The following is a 17,720-nucleotide window of genomic DNA, read 5'->3' as shown; positions in this document are numbered from 1 at the left end:
GTGATGTGATGTTAACAAACAAGTGCAGCTGTGCTCCAACTAAGCTTATTTACAAACAGGGAGTCGGCCAGATGTGTCCACCGTTCACCAACCCCTGTCCTATATTCATGGATCCAAAGTGATGAGAGCAAATGTTTTTTGTTTGTTTTGCTTTGTTTTTTATGTTTTTCTTACCTCCCCAGCATTTCCCTCTCCCCACTCCTCACCTCCCCCTCGGAGGTAGAGAGAAAGGCCTGGATCCCGAAACTGAGCAGAAGGTTATTTGCTTTCACAGTACACAGCACACGTGGGTATGCACACACACAAACACACACCCTCTCCTTTGCACAGCTGACGAGTCCATCCCTGGGGACGAACTCAGCCACCCGTGCTGAGCGCTATCTAGGGGCAAGGGTGGAGGGCCGCAGCCACCACAGGTGACGTGGCTTTGCTGACACCGAGCCTGCACACACCTGCGGTACCTGCACGGCCTTCCGGTGAGTGTGGACAGACGGGGAAACTGAAGTCCAGAGATTTGCTCACAATGACACAGCTCATCTGGGCTGAGTCTGCTCGGTCCTCGGGGATAAGTGCCTCTCCCTTGGAAGGAGGCTCTGGGGGACTGGACGGAGCTGAGGTGACATAGCCTCTGTCCACGCCCTTCTGGGGAGACTCTGGGCAAGTGTGAGGGGCTGGCATGAGCATAGGGGTCTTCTTTGTCACTTGGTCATCTGCTCTGTTCTCCCCAGCTGGTAGGGCTATTACTTAGTTTCTTAGCTCAGCGTGTTTAATGCAGTTTTGTTTTAGCAACCTGCAGATATGAAGACTTCTAGGCAGTTGCAAGTAGCATTCTCACTTTGAAAAAAAAATCACTAGTATCCTGGACTAGATCCTAGAGCAGAAAAAGAACATGAGTGGAAGACTGGGGAAACTAACCTGTGGGGGCGGCTGGGGAAGGGTACATGGGACCTCTATGTGCTATTGTTGTCACTCTTCAGTAAATCTAACATTATCTCCAAAAGTAAAAAGTTTAAAAAAAAAAAAAAGGCTCCCAGTCCTTCGAGAACATTCTTCTCCGTGTGACCCGGCATCGAGACTCTGACAACACCGGGAACTCCCCAAGCACAGGCTGAGAGCACAGAAGAGATTACTTGGAAGCAGAGAGAAAGGGATTAAGATCATTATCTTCTAAATTTTGATTTTTTAAATACATCATCCACACCCTAAAAGCAGACATTTAGCAGGTAAGAAGAGGTGCTGAAAAAGGAGTCACTCAGAAGGGGAAGGACAACCCAAGATTGAAATTCAGGCAGCACCCAGCCTACCCGGGGCATTTTCCAATTTTCTCCTCATAAGGCTCAGTAAAATCTATCATTTTCCCCTTTCCTTAACATTTCCAGTTAAATTCAATTCATTAGAAATTGTCCCAGTTCAGCAGCGTCTCCGAACCCAATGGAAAGGAGTGGAGGCTGCAGAGGAAATGCATCAGGGCTTCACCACCCACACTGACCCAGGCTGGCTGGAGAGAGGGGCAGCCAGCCTCATTTTCACTGTGAGCAGTGACCCCTTCCAGGCACACTCCGGGCATGGAGGCCTGGGGTCCTGACACTCTCCCCAGCACACTGGGTGCCATGTGCTGGGTGATAGCACCCAGCAGGGCATAGAATTAGCTCCTGAGGATGCCCTCCCCTCCCGGGTTCTTTCTGCTCTCCACTTCTCATCTCAAAGCTCTGAAGCACTTCACCAAAAAAACTAGGGATGTTGGAAACCCCAGAAACATCAACCCTATTTCAGACAAATCATAGATCTAAAATTTGTTCACAGTCAGACAAGACTTTGAGAAGCCAACATAAAGACAGGAGATGGAGCCAGGAGTCCTTGCCAGAGCTGACCCCCCCAGCAGCAGACACCCAACTCTGTGACTACAATTGCTGGGCATCATCCCTAGGGAGCCCCTTTCCCACCTCACAGCGAAACACACTTCCTGTGCAGAACCAGGCACCCCAAGGACTTCCCTGCCTACTTCCCATTTCACCTCCTTGCTGAAATGTTAGCAATCAAGCTAAACCTAGACTAGTGACCAAGAGAGCCTTTTATACTGTATTATCAGACCACCAAGAGGGAGAATATTTCTGTAAAGGTGTAGAAGCAAGACTGTAATACAGAAAACATACACAGCCCACCAAAAAGAGACCTCTCATCCAAAGGTCCTTCCTCTGTACTTAATCTCCACCTCCAACCACAGTCTTCTTGAAATCTGCAGCCCTCTATCCTGGCCCCCACACTGTGGGAATTCTCCTCCTGCCTCTGAACACGGGGATCTCCTGCGGCTTCTTTAATAGCCCTCCCTGCTTTCAGTAGCCATGGATGCCCCCCCCCCGCCCTCTCCCCACCCCACTCAGAAATAGTTTCCAAGACATTTTCATTTAGAAGGCCCACTTTATTACTGTATAGTCAATAGGTTTAAAACTAAACTCATTCAAAGACAAAATAAAGAAATGTTTCTACTCCCACTTTCCTGCCTCTATCCATTCTCAATCGCCCCATCTTGAAAACTTGGAGTCATTTCCCACATCCTGCATGTCTAGACAGCCAGGAAGAGACGACTCCTTGCTTCGTAACTTCTCTTCATTCCCAGCACACCCGTCTTGCAGTCCAGGCTCTCGAGAACTCCCAGAACGACAACCCCAGCCTTCCCCAGCACTGGCCTCCCAGGGGCTGACTCTGCCCCCTCACCTCCAAACCACCCACACACGTCAGATTCTTCATTGTTAACATGCCACCACTGTGTGGAAAGCCCACGGCCAACTCACTCAGGTTTAAACTCCCCTTTGTGGTTTGTGAGGTCCCCCCAAATCCTTCCCTGTGATTCTTAACCACCTTCCTACTACTCTGCATGTGTCCTACGTGAATTACAACCTCACTTGGTCATCACGGCTTATAAGGCAGACATTATTACCATCCCCGTTTCCCAGATAAGAAAGCTCAGGCCAGAAAGGCAAGGAAACTTGTCTTGGATTTCAGAGCTAGTGAACGGCCGAGGCAGCATTCAAATCCAAGCATTACACACCAAAGGTTCAACTCCAGTGTTGGTCAAGCTGGACTCCTTGTTGCCCACAGACATACCTGTCTCCTGAATGGACATGCCCTCGGGGCATTCAGGGCCCCCCTTTTCACCCCACCTTCTCCCTGAGGCTTCCCTGCCCACATTTTAAACCATTACAACAGATGTGGTCTGCACTGCACAGCTGAGAACCTGAAGACAAAGGATTGATCCATCTATTGGTACATGATAGATACTCAAAAAAAAAAAAAAAAAATCTACTGAACTCAACTATCATTGGTTACTTCAGGTGGGTTCATCTAGTTTTCCTGAGTTGATGGTAAGATCCCAGGGAGCAGGGAGGGACTCCCCATTTCCCCCACAACACCAGGGGCCAAGTCAAGCCTACTAGCTGATAAAGTCTTCTGCCTAGATAACCAGGCAGGAAGACTTACTACGAACCCCTGCTTGCCTCATGACAGCTGTCTCTCCTTCCTGATGGAACTCACACATCAGTCTTTCTTTCCACGTATCTTTTCATGCTCAGGCCACCTTATACACATACTCTAAAATTCTGGCCTAGTTGGAGCACCCAGGCTCTTGGAAAATCTTCCAAATGCGATGAAACAGACTGTCCCCTGAGACTCCCCTTGGACTCTTCTAAATAATCTTCCATGAGTGCTTTGAAATATCACAGACATATTTCCTAGAGAAACCAAAAACACTTTTATTAGAAAGACTACCAAAAAAAATTACAGACATAATCCAAACCACCATACATCCTGCCTTCCCTTCAATATGCATATCCATAACCATTCCCCAAGGGTACTCTTCCAAGCAAGGTGAAGTCTGTGGAGACATCCAATTCCTATGAGAAAGCAGATGGAAAACTATCCCACAGGGCTCTCCACGGCCTAACAGCATTATCATCTTATTGGGATACACTTACATAATGCTGCTACCATCCCTCTTCCCTTCTCTACTGTCCTCCCTTGGCGACCTCATCCTGTTTCAGGCTCTTAATACGACCTATGTACACGTGAACAATTCGACCTTTACATCAGTCCAGCACCCTCCTGAACTTCAGACTCTCATTAAACCACCTATGTGACATCTCCACTTGGATACTTGATGGGCACCTCAAACATGACATGTCTAAAACTGATCTTCCTGTCCATCTGCTCCTGCTGCCTTCCTGCCCGAGTCAGGAAATGACCACACCATCCTTCCAGTTGGAAGCCAGACACCTTGAAGTCACCTTTGACAGCTCTCGTTTCTCACTTCCTAGGGCTGATCCTTCAACGGATCCTCAAAATGTGTCTAGACTATGAGCACTTCTTACTTATCAGACTAAGTCACCCTCATCTTTCACCTTGAGGATAGTGGCCTTCTACCTGGTCTTCTGCTTCCACCCTTAGTACTCTACACTTTAATGCAAGTCAGATTATGTTATTTCTACATTCAAAACTCTCCAATGACTTCCACGTTACTCAGAGTGATAGCCAAAAACTTTATAACACCAAGTTATAAAGATTACATTTGTAGTTGTCTGAGTTTTCCAGGGCTGCTATAACAAATACCACAGACAGGTGCACTTAAACAATAGGAATTTCTTGGCTCAGGTTTGGGGGCTACAAGTCCAAATTCAAGGTATCAGTAAGCCATGCTCTCTCCAAAGTCTGTGGATTTCTGGTGGTGGCTTGCTGGCAATCAACCACTGCCTCTGTCACACAGCAATCTGTCTCCTTCGGTCTCCTCCTCCAGCTTCTCTTCCTCCAGCTCAGCCATCTGTGTCTCTGTCTAGGTTTCCTTTCCTTATAAGGACTCCTGTCATTTTGGACAAAGGCCTGCCCTGATTCAATGTGACCTCATCCTAACAGGATCTCAGAAGATCCTATTTACAACTGAGTCCACACCCATAGGACCAGGGGTTAAGATCTGAACATGTCGGGGGACATGATTCAACCTGCACCGTGTGTGCGCGCGCGCGCGCGTGTGTGTGTGTGTGTGTGTGTGTGTGTGTGTGTGTTTTGACACATCTCTCCCATTATTATACCCATTTCATTCTAAAGAAGGAACAGGAGCCAAGTGGAGATGAAGAAAATTGCTGCTGACTATTCAGTGCCAAACTCTGCCCTCTCCCACCCTGGGTCTCCTGCTGGCAAGCCAGCTGCATGACAGAAGCCAGAAATGCCAGACCCTCCTTTCCCATCCTCACAGCTAGGGCACAGAACTTGAAGGGAAATCAGGGGGACTTCTAGAAGAGGTTTCCCTTTCTAACAATGAGAGACATGTGAAAGGAAAAACCTCTTTTGTCTTCAGTGGATGTAATTATGACCCTGGAGTGGCTGTAGACACCTCAGAGACAACACGGTGACCATGGCCTGGGGTGCAAAGCGGAAAGATGGAAACCACCCAGGTCACCAGTGACACCTGGTCACTGAATTAACCCTGGAAGGACCCTACCTGGACTTCTGGATGTGGTTGAAGACACATTTTGTTAGATAGTCTATTAAAACCCAAGTCTTCTACCAATACACACACCCAAAAAATAAACCAAAATAAAAAATGAAACCCAAGATACTAAGTCACACAAGCATTATGGACAACGTCCTCTCTCAAGGCACTTGGAACTATCCAGAATATGAAAAGTCATCAGTCATCCGTCCCACCCAGGTGCCATCCTTCCTACCTCCATGGATTAATCTCTCCATCTGGGTCCTCCCCAATCCCCAATCCTGCCGTCACCATCCTTCACGGTCCTGATGAGATCCCACATCTGGGGAGGCCATCCCCAACACTCTGACAGAAAGCAACTGTCAAATGAACAGCAGGGCACAATGCATAAGTCCACTGGGAGATTTTATCGTGGGTGATGAATTGTCCATATATATCCACTCCCACCCCAACCTGGAGCTCATCTCCAGTGCCTGTGCCCAGTGCTGGGCCTCACGAATGGCAGGTATTCAATGACCATCAGTTACTTCCATTTCTATTCACTCTTCCCTGTTTTACCCTTTTTTCCTTCATGTTCTAATATTTTCCGTGCTATGATAAATTATCTACCACTGAATTACAAAATTTGATTTTTTTTCTCTCAATGTTGTCTTCTAATATTTTTTGTGGCTCTGGCATCTCCATGCAGCTGTCTTCTCCAGAGCACAAGTGTTCCAGGGTACACACACCGGGGCAGAAGGCCGCCCTTCCTCCTCACCCGGTGAGCTGGAACCAGCATTCCCATTAAAAGCCACTTTAGATTCCCTGGGGCCAACATCATTTTCACAGCTGAGCACTTCTTGTTCCCACACAGGCGTCTAAAGAGTTAATAAATCAGAGCACAAGAAAGAAATGGTGGGGTGGGCGAGGAGAGTACTCAGTGAGCCCCACTAGCTTAGGAGACTGGAAGCAGAATGAACACAACATGACACGGATGGAATCTGGGTGAACAGAGAACGTGAGAAAACACCTCGAGGTTCTGTCTTTAAGCGGTGCAGATCAACAGATGGGAGGAAAAACCAAGCACCTACAAATGTCCCTGCCTTTTATAGAACCCCAAATGGCAACCAGCACTAGGAGTAAGGCAGGAGAGAAACTTATCCAGGCTTTTTATAAGTATGTATGTGATCTCATAAAGTCACTAACACAGTAGGTAGATAAAATTACAAAATTTGCTTCTTGTTCAACTGGGACCAAGATTTCCCACTTAAGAGTTAAACAATTATAATCAAAACAGTAGAAAGGGACTTCAAATCTTTAAGCCAGTTCCCCCATTTTAGTTAAGATTTTGTTTTTTCATAATTTTTATAACAAATAATTTCTTCTCCCTTGGTCCAAAATACAAGCTTGGTGCCTGTCAGCTGGGATTCAAATATTTGCTCCCCTACTTCCTAGCAATATAACAATGGATGAGCTAAATAACTTCTAAGGGCCTCAGTTTCCTCATCCATAAAATGGGGACAAACAGAACATGCATAAATGAAATAATAAACATGAATCCTTGGAACAGTATAGAAAGAATGTAGTATGAACTCAATGCATTAGTTATTAGTAGTAATTGTTCTGCTTTTTCTCCTCTACTTTTTATTTTTAAAAAGTTTCAGTTTTCATTCTAATGATATCTCTGAAGACCCACAGTGTAAAACCTCCCCTCCTCTAACCTAGACAATGGAAGGAAAGGGCAGGAGCACCTGGCATTTCCTAAGTACCTGTTTGGTACCAGGCCAGGAGCTTTCCTGCAAAGCAGATCTATCAGTCCATTAACACATGGCAAGCAGGCAGAGGGGGGCTACACACATGCCAAAGCTCCAGCCAGCAGCTGGGATTTGAACCTTTCCTTTTTAAATAATCTACCATTTAATGGGTTTTGAGAAGAAACTTCTGAGAGAAAGGAAAGAATGAGAACTCCACAATTTCAATCAGCCAAGTACAAGATACTACAAATAATTTCTCTTTAGCTACTCAAGAATTAAGTAGGCTTTGATGAACATTCAAGACCCAACCACCTCAAAACTTATTTTAATGAACAATGTTCTAAGCTCCTCAAGGACCCACGAATTCATGGGTATCCTTTCCAGGCTGCAAGCGCAGTGACTCACACCCCGGAGCACATTTGCTAGGTCATCGAATGCCTTCCAAGGCCAAATGGAGCAAGGAAGCAGAGCCACGCTGGTCAGCAAGCAGCAGGCTGACCTCCGGAGCCGGCCTGTGGGATGGCCCCACCAACAGCACTCGAGCCGAAGGCCAGGCCGAGGGCCATGGAGGCTGGAGCCCGGGCTGGAAGTGGGCCGTGGAGGCTGGAGCCCGGGCTGGAAGTCAGCTCCGGCCAGCAGGGTGACCTGGGGCATTACCTTCCCTCTCAGCACTGGCCCTGAGAGCCCACAGGCCTTCTCTGCACCTTGTCCTCCTCATCTATAGACTGGGGATGATCTTAAAAACTTCCTTCTGGGGAGAATGGTTGTGAGGATTAAATGAAATGATATATTTAAAGCACTTGCAACAGTCCCTGGTAACAGAGTGAACACTCAAAAGCCTAGCTTTTATGATTTCTAAAGAGATCAATTTGGTTCAGCAAGAAAAAAATAATAATAAGATTCTAAGAAAAGCAATCCAGAAAACTCTCTGGCTGCAGGAAATAGGATAGTGAGCCCGGCCAAGTAGCCCCTCAAGTGCCAGGAGACTCAGAAGGCCTAGGACACAGAGTCCACGGCAGGCTCCACCATGCCCAATTCGTCTGAGCCATGCCTTCACAGGTGGCAGGAGGGCAGTCTAGTGGAGGCACTTATGCTCTTAAATGTCACCAGTATGACAGGTACAATGTAAGACACTCTTTAAAAAAAATGGTTTTAAATGTCAAGCAAGATACACACCACAGCCAACTTTATTTAATAAATTTGCTACAGTAAGAGCAAAGCAACAAATGAATGAGTCTCAATTATATGCAACACTGTAGTTTATGCAGCAAGCCGTTACTTAGTTTACATGTAAGACGCACCCTATGCCTTCCCTCCCCTCCAACTCCTGGCAGAAGGAACTGCGCCAGGTGAACGGAGTTTGCTGGAAGCTTAACCGGATTGTAAGGCTTTAAGAACTGAGAACTCTTTATTCTGACTGGTATTGATGGCAATCTCTCCTGCCTTCTTAAGGAGAGTAGGCTGGGCTGAATCTGAGCAGGTGGTCTCTCAAGACAGGATATACAGCGGGGGGGGTCCCCCCGGGTACCTATCTCCCCACCACACCTCCAAAGCGGCCACTGCTCCCCGAGGACTCGATTCTCCTCCATCCTCCCCACCCCAGTCCTTTCTCCGGCCTCTCTTCCGGCTCCAGCCACTTCTCACCTTTCCCAGCCCTGGGGCAGGATGGGCGGGACTTTCGCAACCAATCAGCCAATGAACCCAAGTCAAGTACAGGCTTCGGGTTTTCAGGCTAGTTTTTTTACCCAGCATTTTTACTTGTTGCCAAAGCCTTTTTCCCTGCTTCCAGGTGCTGTTCCATTCTGAATGCTGGGCGATGGTAGCTGTCTAACCTCCAGAGACCCACAACCCATCCCACCCTCCCCTCACTCCTAGCTCAACAGAGTCCGAGGGCACTACTTTAGGAGACCTGCTCAAAAGGGGGAGAAATTCAAATACACTCCAATGCTTCAGTCAGGCTGTGGTTTTGCAGTTCTTCCTCCAGCCCTTTACTTAGCAGCTTCCACTTGGTTCTGTTTCTCTGTCTTTTAACAGATCAGCACAAGACTCCAGCAGGAGACCCAGATTACAGGCCCAGCTAACGCCCACAACACCTGGCAGTCCCTCAAACTCTCTGCCTCTCTATTTCCTATTAAAAGGGATAACACCACCACCCACCACCCAGAGCTGCTGTGAGGATCCAAGGAGATCAGGGATAGGAGAGAACCTCCTAAACCTGCTGGTGGTCACTCCAGTGCAGGGTCACACCTTTGCTAAACTCAGAAGGTACGGTGCCGTGGTGCTTAGTGGTGCTACTCACATAGAACATGATAGGAACACTGTCCCCTGGAGCTGTGCAGAAGCAATGCTCTACCTCACCTCCACCTGGGTTTTAATTAAAACAAAAACAAAACAAAAAAAACATTTAAAACATCCAACTAGGGCTGACACTACACTACTCTGATTTCCCATGCTGCGCTGAAGTGACCAAAGCCAGAGACTTCTGAGGAAGCAGAAAAAAATATTTCCTACTATCCTATGAGTTCACACTGCGACAACACCCCAGGATCTTACATTACTATGTTCACAGTCAGAGAAACCAACAGAGGTCCAATGCAAAACCTTTCTGCCTTTAAAACTCCAAATAAGCACAGAAAAGCATATGGTCCTGTCTTAAAGAGAACTGTAGGAACTTGCCCTCCAAACTTCCAGTCACCTACGCTGCTCCTCAAGACCCCAGGCATTCCTTCTCTGTGACTCTGCAACTCCAATCAATGCTAAACCTTTTTACAATGCTCTCTCTTTTCCTTCCGGATGCTCCCTGGGGGGAAAACACCCAGGTGACTATGTTGCATCAAAAACAAGCTTTAGGAACTAGGAACGGCGTCTACATAGCTCTTGACAGGTTTTTCCTCATTAAAACACCTGAACTTCACACAAGCAATAAGGCGCGAAGTCAGCAAAATGTAAAACTCATAAAACTCGGTATTCCTGGAGATCCAAAGAGGCTGTGGCATCGTCACAACGTGCCATCATCATCAAGACCATTTACAAAGCACCTCTGTTTACCCGGCGCTGAGTGGGGCGCTCCGGGCGCTTCTAACACGGAGGTGACGAATGGGCCCACCGCCTTTCCCGCAGGGAGGCTGGGCCCGAGGCTGGGGGAGGGCAGGGGCGACAGGTGCCCGACTTAGGGCGGCGAGGGGGCTCCGTAGGGGGCAGGCCACTCCTCAGTGCGTGGAGGAAAGAAGAAAGCGTCACCCCTTCTCTCCTGTGCGGGAACTGCAGCGGGTCCCCGGGCAAGCCGGGGCTGGGGGTGGTGGTGGCTGGTCTCCAAGAACCCCCTTGTGTGTGTGTCCTATGAAGCGCAGGCGGGTCCTGTAACCTCCGACCAGGCTTCCACGTCTAACTCCAGCCGGACTGGCAGGCGGGAGGCAGCGGCACCCCTCGTCTCCTCTCGCCCCATCCGGGCCCCTCCACCAAGGGCCCTCCACGAAGCCGCAGCTCCTCCCCGGGGGCGCTCCTCTCCTCCCCGTTCCAGACTTTCCCTCCGATCCCCGAGCTCCACGTGTGAGGAGGAGGCCCCGGGGAGCCCCAACTCTTGGCCCGGGTGCCCGGGGGGGACCCACCGACCCCGCCGACCCGGCTGCCTCCGCCCCGCCCCGCCGCGCCTCGGCACTCACGGTTCCATCTCGGCGCCCCCGGCTCGCCCGACGCCGCACAGCAGCCGCGGCAGCCACCGCCGCAGCCGGAGCGACCCGAGCCGGGAGCAGCTGGCTGTGGTAAACTCATCAGCGCGCGACGCCGCGGGCACGCCGCGGTCACGTGCGCGGAAGCGGCCGGGCGCGGAAGCGGTGGGCGGGGCCAGAGAAGCGGGAGCCGGCGGGGTGACGGCGGGGTGACGTCTACCTCCCCGGGGCGCCGCCTGGGGGCTCAATCAAAGTTCACGAGAGAATGAAGGCAGGCAATGACTCGGCTCTTAGTCCTTGTCCACAGTGGAGGGAGACAGCACATTCATTCATTCTTCTGGGGCGTCTTAATCATGATGTGAGGATGGGCCCCTGGAGTCTGAGTCCTGCAGTTGTCTGCAAAACACCATGGTAGATTCTACGTTTTTCTGGAGGGAGGATCGATAACTCTATATTCCAAAGGGGTCTGTAGGAAAACTCTGACACCCCCAGGGATGATGGGAGAACTTGACGCAGCTCTGATTTTTTGGTAGCTTCCCCTGCAAATCTTTTCTTGACTACGGCCACCCATAGCGTGCAAGTTTTCCATCCCCACTACAGGCCCTGCCCTCGGAAGGACGGAATGTAGATCTGGGGATCTCACAGAGCTGAAAATCTAACTCATGACTACAAGTCCTGGTTCTGCAGAGGCCTGCAACAAAGAAGAGCAGGTGTCAGGGACCACTGGCTCTTGCGTTTGCTTCTGCACAGTGTGAGGTGCCCAGCTGACCAAAGACACATTCTTGATTTAGGATATTGGCTCACAGTTCTAAATTTCCATATTCAAGAATGATGAGAGGGAGTGGTTGAGATGGGAAAGTTTATGATGCATATATGTTTCCATTCTGGACTGGATCAAGTAATAGGGGAGAAAATGCCCAAAGGGGACATTATTGGGACATATGAAAAAAATTGAAATATAGACTGTAAGCTTTATATCAATGTTAAATCTCTTGAACTTGATAAACTGTACATGGAAGTATTAAGTGTTCAAGGAGCATGATGTATACAGCCTATTCTCAAATGTTTAGAAACTAGATAAACGGATAGATGGACACATAGACTGATACAGCAAATGTGGCAAAATACTAAAAGTGGTGGATCAGAGTACCTAAGTGGGGAGGGCATGTTGGAGTTCTCTGTATGGGCTTCGTATTATTTTTGCAATTGTCCTGTAAGTTTGAAATTATTTCAAAATAAAAAGTTTTTTTTAAAAAGACAATGGATGAAAGACAAGGTTTGGATATTTCCAAGTCTCTCACTGAAGCACTGGTCAAACTGTCCCGTGACCCCATATTGCTGTGGGTTTAAAATTGCTGCATGACACAAATTCATTAAGAATTTGTTGCTTAAAGGCATGTTTCCCATATTTTCTACAGATCAGCACCACAAATATAGATAGGTGCTTGCATGATATACTTCTAAGGTATGACACTAGCACAGAGACTGGAAAACAGAAAGGTATATGGGAAAAATCTACCAATTGCATACTAGGGACTATAATAGGAATACCATACTAGTATCACACAAAGACTAGGGACAAATCATTAAGGGCTGACACAAGCAATGAGGTTATTTTGGGTCATGAGAATTGTTTAAAAAAAATTCATTAAGAAGAACTTCCTTCTACTGTATCCTCGTTCATTCATTAAGCTGTTCACAAACTCTGTTTTGGCACTGAATGGCACCAAGATGAATAAGATATAGTTTCTGCCCTCAGCAAACTTCTGGCAAAGAAAATTACCAAAACTGTGTGTCATAAGCACAGACCCTACAGTGGCCTTGGGGAAGGCAGCTGGCTCAGCTGGGGGGAGCCTGAGGAGATAGGAGAGAGGACACATGCTGTTTGTACAGAGTCTGGAGAGTGAGGTGGAAATTAGGAAATTGGAGGGGAGGAGAGGCACTACTAGGCAAAGGCACTGAGTAATACTAATAAATTCCATCAGCACCCAGAATCCTAAACCACAGCTCTTAAAAGAATCATCAAAAAAAGAGCTTATTTCTCAAACTCTTTTCACTGACAGAGGGAAAGGGGCTCTTCAGAGCCAAAAGACCAGGGAACACAAACTCACAAACTCCAGTGCCCACAGGGACAGGCAGGTAACAGGACACAGGTCAGGTGAGTGCTGTGACCTGGTGAGTATGTGCATCTTCTAAAGGGGTAGCTGCCACCCTGCACTTTGCTAGAAAGTGAGCCAGTGAAGCTGGAGAGTTTGACTTCAAATATGAATTTCCACAGGATACCTCCCAATTCCAAAATGTTGGAAACTAAGAAATAAATGGAAACACTTTGCTAACTGTGTTTGCCTGGAGGCAGCCAGTTTTGACCTTTGAGCTGGAGCATACTTCTCTGATGTAGAAATCCCCGCTTGGGTAGCTGTACCAGCTTCCTAGCCTATCCTAAGACATCTCCTGGGAGAGGAAACTCCAGCTGCCCCAAGGGAGCCCTTTCTGTTTTCATAAGACTCCAGACTTTAAAAAGCCTTGACATCAGTGAAGTCCAAACAGCCTCCTTGTAACATGTCCACATCGGTTCCCCTTGATCTGCTGTCCAGCCCCACGCAGACCAGTTGAGCCCTCTTCTCCCGACTCTCCTTCGAAGATGTGAAGACAATAATTATTTCCTTCCCTGAGCTCCTCCTGTCCAGGTCACACTCTTTTTCTCATTTACTTGTTCTTCAAACATGAATTGAGTGCTCAGTGTATGCCAGGCACTCTTCTCAGCTCTGGGAATACAATGTACATAGACAAGGTCCTGTCCTCATGGAACTTATCTTCTAGCGAAGGGCACAGCTAGTAAACGAGTAATAACCCAAACACTTAATTACAACTGTGATAGAAAAGGAAATGAAAGCGTGCCATGCCAGTGTACCTGATGGGGAGAAAGGGACCCAACGTGTCCTGGGGCTCAGAGAAAACTTGTCTGATCCAATGACCATTTCTCTGTTTGGTACTTTTCTTCTTTAAGCTCAAAATGGAACACTTTCAGGTGAGGTCTGTATTAGCCTGAGATGGACTTCATTTTCTGGTGGCTTCAGCTCCTTCATTCCATTATTTCAGCCTCATGATGTCTCTGGCTCATCCACTCAGGGCCATGTTATCTAATGATAAAATCTGGCATTTATTGGGCACCTACTTGCAAAGCTTAAGGACTCAAGCCGATTAATTCTCCAAAAAACCTGATGAGTTACGAACTGTCATTATTCTCATTTTATAGATAGGAAACTGAGGCCTAAAGAGGTTAAGTGATTTTCTCAGGTACTATGAAGTAAGAGGGGAATTCAACCCAGGATTGCCTGGCCCCAAGTCTGTGCTCTTTCATTGTTGTTTCCTGTGCCCTGTCAGAGATGTGGTGACATCGCAGTCTCCACACAAATGAGAAGCTAGTTGTGGTCTTTCCAACTAGACAGTCATTCAGTCCTCATATCTCAACTTTGTTTTTCTTAAGAATGCTTCAAAAATCCAGATATTGTATGTCCACCAGCATTCATCAGTTTGATTTAATTAGAAAATTTGGTCTGTGTGTGTGTGTGTGTGTGTGTGTGTGTGTGTGTGTGTGTGTGTGTGTGTATGCATTTCAAACACTGCCTTGTTCCCAAAAGGATTTAAGATATCAGAAATTAGATTGGTCTGACATGACTTGTTCTTAGAAACCTCCTACTCATACCTTAGGTTCATTTCATTTTCTAAGGGCCAACAAGCCATTTTAAATAAGTTCTTTCTAGAATAGGACCAAAGTCAACTTTACCAGTCTACATTTTGCTGAATCCCGCTCATCATTATTTTTCAAAGTCGATAGCAACTCAAGAGTCCCATCTGAAAAGACTCTTGATGCCCTAAGAAATCAATTGTTTGGACCAAAGGACTCAAACACACTTCCTAATTTAACAATTTACGTGCATCTAGCATTTTGTACATATACTCTTGTGTTCTCCTCACCTATCCTATTAATCATCATCATCATCATATCAAACATTGAGTTAGCTTATTCTTATTTAACTTATATTCTACTTGGTTACTGTGCAGGTTTAAAACTGTTACGGATCCTAGAAGAGCCATGATCTTTTGATCCAATCTTGTTGGGTGGAACCTTTTGATTGTTTCCATGGAGATGTGACTCACCCAACTGTGGGTGAGACCTTTTATTAGGTCATTTCCATGGAGACATGGTCCTGCCCATTCAGGGTGGGTCTTGATTAGGTCACTGGAGTACTTAAGAGATAAGCTAAGAGCCCACACGGACCCAGATGCTTGGAAACACTTAGAGATACTTGGAGATGTGGACAGAAAGACGTTTGTAGATGCTAAACTAAGAGATGAAGCCCAAAATTGCCCTGGAGAAGCTAAGAGAGGACCCTTAGATGCTGTTCTAGTTTGCTAATGCTACTGGAATACAAAACACCAGAGACGGATTGGCTTTTATAAAAGGGGGTTTATTTGCTTACACAGTTACACTCTTAAGGCCATAAAGTGTCCAAGGTAACACATCAGCAATCAGGTACCTTCACTGAAGGATGCCCAATGACGTCCGGAAAACCTCTCTTAGCTGGGAAGGCACATGGCTGGCGTCTGCTCCAAAGTTCTGGTTTCAAAGTGGCTTTCTCCCAGGCTGTTCCTCTCCAGGCTTCAGCTCCTCAAAAATTTCAGTCTTAGTTGATCTTAGGTTGTTTGTCCTCTCTTAGCTTCTCTGGAGCAAGAGACTGCTTTCAACAGCCGTCTTCATACTCTCTCTCATCTGCAGCTCCTGTGCTTTCTTCAAAGTGTCCCTCTTGGCTATAGCTCCTCTTCAAAATGTCACCCTCAGCTGCACTGAGTTCCTTCTGTTTGTCAGCTAATTTATATGGCTCCAATGATTTAATTTAGACACACCCTGAATGGGTGGGCCAACACCTCCATGGAAATTATCCAATCAGAGTCATCACCCATAGTTGGGTGGGGTGCATCTCCATGGAAACACTCAAAGAATTACAATCTAATTAACACTGATAGATCTGCCCACTCAAGATTACATCAAAGATAATGGCGTTTGGGGGGACATAATACATTCAAACTGGCACAGATGCTTACAGAGAAACGTCCTGGGAGAAGGAAGCAAGGACACACAGGAGCTAAGAGACAGGAGCTAAGACAAAAGCCCAGAGACATTCTGGAGAAAGCCATTTTGAAACACAACCCGGGAGCAAAGGACCAGCAGATGCCAGCCATATGCCTTCCCAGCTGACAGAGGTGTTCCAGATGCCATCAGCCATTCTTCAGTGAAGGCATCTTGTTGATGCCTTAGTATGGACACTTATAGAGCTGTAAATTTGTAACCTAATAGGTCCCCTTTATAAAAGCCAATCCATTTCTGGTATTTTGCAAAATGGCAGCATTAGCGAACTGGAACAGTTACTGAATCAACTAGAGGAATGAAACAGAAACAGCTTAATTCCAATTCTCCCTAACCCATCAATAGAAGATTTCTAAAAAAAGGAAAATTGACCTACATATTCAGCGCAGAGAAAACAGAAGTCAGTGCCAATTACCTCTTCCTCTAATTGCCTCTTCTTTGTTCCAAAGGTGGGAAAGTATCATAGTCTGGACTTCCACTCCAGACTGGTTGTAGTTGATGACAGGTTGACATTAGTGATGTCTCTAGGACTGTGGTTTTGACATCTCTGTACACCCATCTTCAGCTGACTCTCTCCATAAGCAGGATGTGAACAGAGGCACTTCCATCAGTGGTTCAGTCCTCTTACCAAGCTGTCTTCCCCAGAACCACCCCTCCAGTCATTTGAAGAAGGGTTAGCTCCTGCCTGGCCCACCTGTTACATCAGACGTGGAAGCTGACATCTCATTCTATACTTCTCATAAGCCTAAGAATTGATCACCGGAAGCAAGAGTCTAATGCTTATTACCTTTATCTTGCTTATCAAGTTTAGTAACACCAGGAACATAGACATTCTTCTGCTCAGCAGTTATTGATAAACATAAGGCTGTTATTTTGTTTCTGTACTTGTTCCTGTTGTTTATTGCTGCCTCACAAACTACCCTAAAACTTAGTGGCTATATTAGTTATCTATTGCTACATAACAAATTACTCCAAGACCTAGTGACTTAAAGCAGCAACATTTTTTATATCACGGTTTCTATTGGTCAGGAATCTGGGAGCAGCTTAACTGGGTCTTTTGAATGAGGAGCTCCTACAAGGCTGCAATCAAGATATTGGCAGAGGCTATGGTTACTTCAAGACTTAATTGGGCACAGATCACCTCTGAACTCATGCGTGTAGTTGTTGGCAGAATTCAGTTCCTCATGGACTGCACTCAGTGTGTGATGGTTAATTTCATGTGTCAGCTTGGTATCCATCTGTTTGGTCAAGGAAGCACTGGCCTGCTTATTCTTGTGAGGGTTATTTGTAGGTGGGATCTGTATCTATGTTATGAAGTCAATTGCATCTACAGTTGATTGCATGTACAATCAACAAAAGAGATTGCCCTCAGCCATTTGGGAAGTCTCCTCATCTAACGAGTTGGAGGTCTGAAAAGCCAGAACAGAGGATATCAGAAGTCAGAAGAGGAATTTTTGCCTCAACTTCAGCATTGGATCTTGTTGGAATTTTCAGCCTGCCAGCTTCCCCTGGGGAATTCAGAGTAAGGACTTCAATGTCACCTTTATCAGAGTTTCCCTCTTGCAGTCTGCCCTACAAAGTTTGGACTTGCCAGCCCCCATGGTCACATGAGCTGATCTCTTCTAAAAAATTTCTTAATAGATACGCATATCTCCTGTGTGACTGATACATAGTTCCTTGCCATGTGGGGT

The 17,720-nt window shown here is 46.8% G+C and overlaps 1 protein-coding gene across 2 annotated transcripts in view; it reads right to left on the bottom strand.

The window, feature by feature from the left end:
* Positions 1–17,720, bottom strand: part of TMEM181 (transmembrane protein 181) — an 84,813-nt gene that overhangs the window by 48,945 nt on the left and 18,148 nt on the right. Inside the window, exon 1 of one of the 2 annotated variants that reach the window (XR_005214438.1) lies at positions 10,875–11,011. The exons of the other annotated variant lie outside the window; for it this stretch is intronic. The gene's annotated coding sequence lies outside the window, so the exon portion shown is untranslated. Of the gene's footprint in view, positions 1–10,874; positions 11,012–17,720 lie in introns of those variants that run through there. 2 annotated transcript variants of the gene reach the window in all.

The sequence above is a fragment of the Choloepus didactylus genome, chromosome 2 (genome assembly GCF_015220235.1).
Source record: "Choloepus didactylus isolate mChoDid1 chromosome 2, mChoDid1.pri, whole genome shotgun sequence".
NCBI classification, from domain to species: Eukaryota; Metazoa; Chordata; class Mammalia; order Pilosa; family Megalonychidae; genus Choloepus; species Choloepus didactylus.
This window is presented reverse-complemented; position numbering and strand designations above follow the sequence as displayed.